Source organism: Macrobrachium nipponense, chromosome 32, assembly GCF_015104395.2.
Source record: "Macrobrachium nipponense isolate FS-2020 chromosome 32, ASM1510439v2, whole genome shotgun sequence".
Taxonomy (NCBI): domain Eukaryota; kingdom Metazoa; phylum Arthropoda; class Malacostraca; order Decapoda; family Palaemonidae; genus Macrobrachium; species Macrobrachium nipponense.
Genome location: NC_061094.1, coordinates 33,509,069 through 33,514,068, shown reverse-complemented (window position 1 = coordinate 33,514,068; position 5,000 = coordinate 33,509,069). Strand labels below are relative to the sequence as shown.

General features: G+C 39.6%; 1 protein-coding gene across 2 annotated transcripts in view; it reads right to left on the bottom strand.

Annotated features, from left to right (window-relative positions):
* Positions 1-5,000, bottom strand: part of LOC135207335 (uncharacterized) — a 152,478-nt gene that overhangs the window by 88,760 nt on the left and 58,718 nt on the right. The gene's annotated exons all lie outside the window — the stretch shown is intronic.

The window sequence follows — 5,000 nt, the reverse complement described above, 5'->3', positions numbered from 1 at the left end:
GACGGTTTCTGTACAAAAGGAAATAGCAAATAATACAAACCATTTATCATCCAAGTATTATCGACAACGTTACCCTATCTAATGACACCGCTTTTATCAGCAACATACGTTACGTAATAATCACAATGATAATAAAGTTGTGGCAAATGGTAGGGCGTGGCGAGGATGGTTCTCTATGCTGTATCTGCGGTTGACAGAGCTTGAAGTTTACTCATGCGAAGTCTGTGTACGTGTAGGCAATGTATGAGAACAAAGGGCGCCTCCAACTCCAGACGCTCAACAATATTACTATTTCTTCCTCTATTTTGTGCGGTCATTGGAATATGAAATTTAGACCAAAGGCCAAACAATAGGAACCTCTGAAGTTGAGGGTAAGGAGGTTCTAAAGGCGTAACAAGAGCAAAACTTCGCAGTTGCACTATGAAACAATAGTTAGGATGTTAGGAGAGGGCTGAAAATAAGTTGAAAGATAATATGAACGGAGTTCTAGCAAAAGAAATGGAAGGGGTTGCAGCTAGGGGCCGAAGGGACGCTGCAAAGAACCTTAAGTAGTTAGTGTCTACAGCACACAGCTTGAGGTATACTGACAGCACTATTGTAATGATATCCCTCTCCCCCGTCTATAGTATAGTTCCGTGGCAGTAATTTAAGGTCACTGCTCAGTAAAAAGGACAGCGAGCTATGAATGAAAACAATCATAATAATAAAGAAAATGTAAGCATTTAGTCTTCAAACTCAGTTTAGAAGCCTCACACTCACTTTGTGATGAAATTTTACATTACGAGGCCAGTCAAGCAATCATTGTGACAACATGCTACGAAATTTTATGAACAAGTTTATCTACTTAATAAAACAGTATAAAGAATAAAAGCATTTTAGGGAAAAACAACTCACGTCCACTTTTATATTTTCCTACTTTAATTTTCTGGTAGAAGCGATGAACAATCTGTCCTTCGGTATTCTTGAACACACATTAATAAAAGCACTGGTCTGTCCAGCTTATCACCCCATCTCGTGTACAGAATAGTTGTGGAACAATTATACTTATCATTATTATGGGTTCTAATTCCTGGGGCACCTCCTCTGTTATTTTCACAAGTAAATAGTATCCGAGAGAGAGAGAGAGAGAGAGAGAGAGAGAGAGAGAGAGAGAGAGAATCTTCCCCTTTTAAAAACTTCTACGCAACCGATCTGCACAAGAATAACGGAATCGAATATAGAATTCAGGCCAATAGCCAAGCGCTGGGATCTACGAGGTCATTCTCTGCTAAAAGAAAATTGAGAGCAAAAAGTTCTCAAATGGGTTAACAGGAGGAAAACTTGGCAGTTGCACTAAAAAAAACGATTGTTAAAGAGAGGATGGAAAGTAAGATGGAAGAAAGAGAATATGAACGGAAGTGCGGTAAAAGGAATGAAAGGGGTTGCAGCTAAGTATACCGAAGGGGAGCTGCGCAGAGAACCTTGAGTAAAGCCCGCAGTGCACCGTTAGAGGTCACTGACGGCACTATCCCCCACCCGGGACCCCGTACATAAGAATAATGATCATATCTCTATGGAGCTTAATGACCAAATCATTACCATAACAAAGACATCATGAATGACCGCACATAGGCACTGTACTCTGTCATTTTCCATCTGTCCATCCGCCTGTGGTGGTCGCGCATGGTAACACTGCGTCCCGGGCTTTAAATAGTTACGCTATGTGTAAGTTTTAGGTAAGTAAAAGGATATCTGGGCGTACATTTGCAACTGAAAAGTGTTTTAATAATTTACTGTATGTGCATTACACCGTTAATATTCGAAATAAGATATTATATGTAGCGCGGGACGCAGTGTTACCATGCGCAAACACCACAGGCGGATGGACAGATGGAAAAAACAGAGTATAGACACCAACAAGCGTGTAAGAGACACCGAGGTTGCCTCAAAAATACGCATTACATGATGCACTTGAGGGAACGGACTTTGGTTTCATTGTTTGGCTGTGTTCTTGATGAAGACTGTGAGACAAACAGTATCTCAGTCTCTTATTATCCTCAGGAATTATGGAATATACAGATTTCTGACCCAAGACCAAGCGCTGGGATCTATGAGGACATTCAGCGCTGTAAGGCAGTATCTTAATTCTCTTATGATCCATACGAATTATGGAATATACAGATATCTGACCCAAGGCCAAGCGCAGGGATCTATTAGGATATTCAGCGTTGGATGGGAAATTGTTAGTCGAAAGATTTGTGAGGTATAACAAGAGGAAAACCTCGCAGGTGCACAATGAAACAACTGAGAGGAGAGGGTGGAAAGTAAGATGGAAGAGAGAGAATATGAACGGAGGTACAGAAAAAGGAGTGAAAGCGGTTGCAGCCAGGGGCCGAAGGGATGCTGCAAAGAACTTGAAGTAATGCCTCCTAACTGACGGCACTATCCCCTACGGGATCCTTGGGAATTATAAATCTCGTACGGGAGAGAGAGAGAGGGAGAGACATAGATAGATAGATAGATAGATAGTGAGAGAGAGAGAGAGAGACTCCACGAACTCCTTCGTAACATTTCTACCTCTTCTTCAATTCCTGGCGACTGTGGCTGATGTACACATCTCAATCAGCGCTTGACACCCTGAGCTACAGATGACATTTTCCCAATTTGTTTTGGTTCCTTGCAACAGCCGTAGTACTTCTTGCCCTCTTTGCCTTCATGGATGCAGGAATTCTTGGAATCTTCGTTCGAAAGTTGCTCACCTTTCCAAGGTGGGCTCTGGCGTCTTCCGTAGTCTGGCACGCTACATGATAGCGGAATAATCTCAGTATCCTCACCATGGCGAAGTCCATGTTTAGGAGTCAAGTTAAGTATTCCTTAGTTTTACCAGACCACTGGGCTGATTAACAGCTCTCCTATAGGGCTGGCCCGAAGGATTAGATATTTTTACCCGACTAGAAACCAATTGGTTACCTAGCAACGGGACCTACAGCTTATTGTGGGATCCCAACTACATTATATCGAGAAATGAATCGCTATCACCAGAAATAAATTCCTTTGGTTCCGCGTTGGCCGAGCCGAGAATCGAACTTCGGACCACCGGACTGGTTACCGAGTGCGAAATCCACTCGTACAACGAGGAACACTTTTTGGAGTCAAGAAATCCAGAAACAGGAAATGAACAAAAGGTTTTAATGTCCATCGAAAGATGAGTAGAATCTGTACATTTTTTTTTTATCTCGTGTACATTACTTTATCTTTTACTGTCTTATTTACTCTCTCTCGTCCAGTCATTAACATCACTACTTCATCGAAGGCCATATGTAAACAAGACTGCGGAAGGGGAGAAACTAAAGGATAATGTAAGGACCGACGGTACAAGGAGGAAGATGAGGCAGACAGTACAAGGGAAAGATTAAAATCCATCTATGAATAAAGTTAAGAGTAAGATAACTTAGAGCATAAAAAGTTTTTATTACCCCTGGGTCATCAGTAAGTTGCAACGAATAGACGGAAAAAATGACAAAACGAACAAATATAGAGGTACGCAAACTGGACAAAGTACTGGATATGACGAATAATAAGGGCATCATAAAAATATTATTATTATTATTATTATTATTATTATTATTATTATTATTATATGGATTTGTATCGTAAACTGTCACTGACTTAACTGGCAACTCCCACAGATGAGCACACTCGTATGTGCAAGAAAAAAAATCCATGACATACACACCAAGAGAGGCTGAAAGCAGCGAAATAAAATAAAATAAAAACCATCTCTTTGATATGTAAGACCAGTGACAATTACACCTAAAGACGAAGCAAAGCAGATATCGTCTGTCACCTCCCTTAAAAGGGATTGTGAATTCACCAACAAAAATAGAAGTTGGCTAACAGGTGAGTGAATGTACATCATCCACATCATGCTAATTACACAAGAATTACTGCTGTGTGCAAGTCATGAACCATGACAAATGAGTTAATACTGCCTACCCGACGAGCGTATATATTACATTCTATTATAATTGTATGTGAACGCACAAACCACTTAACTATCCCGTCAACAAGTACAACAAAAAAGGGCATCGAACAGATAAAAGATTCTAAAGTTATTATCATTATTATTATTCAGAAGATTAACCCTATTCAATTTCAAGCCTCCAAATAATATGGTGTACATTTGATAGAAGTAACAGAAGGTGTTCCATGGCACAGGCCCACCTCATGGCTTGATTAATTTCGTTAAAAAAAAAAAGAAAAAAAAAAAAAAAATCCTTACTGTCTCTGTCAGCTAGGTATAAGGAGGTCTACCTGCGGAATTAGCATCGGCCCACTGCCCGTTTCCTCCAGGTCCTAGCATGGGTTGAGAGGGGAATTAGGCACTGACCATATGTTTATATATAATATATATATATAATATATATATATTAATATATATATTATATATATATATATATATAGTATATACTATATGTGTATTGTATGTATAATCGATCTCTACGACACTGCACAAAAGAACAACAGTCTTCCGCTGAGGCTTATGAGCAACCTTTAAACTTTTCATAAGTCAGACGAATAGGTCATTAAATCATTTCTTTTTTCAACGCTGTAATCTCAAAGGATGTAAGAGAATTGAAGCGAGTGATAACGCAATCTCAAATGAAAGGAAGAGAAGCACAAAAAATTGCTGGGAAGCCCCGTGACCAACACCGTGGCGCCAGCACAAAATCACACAGCCACCAATTTATTATAATAAATTTTGAGAGAGAGAGAGAGAGAGAGAGAGAGAGAGAGAGAGAGAGAGAGAGAGAGAGAGAGAGTTTTTTAATACGTACATGCGCACTATACGAATATCACATGTGTACTACACAAATTAGTCTATCTTAATTGCATATTCATCACTTATATAAGTTCAAGTCATCATCAAACCACCACAAACAAACAATCTTACTCCCTTATTGTGAACTTTGTCTTTTCATTTCCCTGTGAAAATGTCAGGGTGATTTTGTCATCAACTA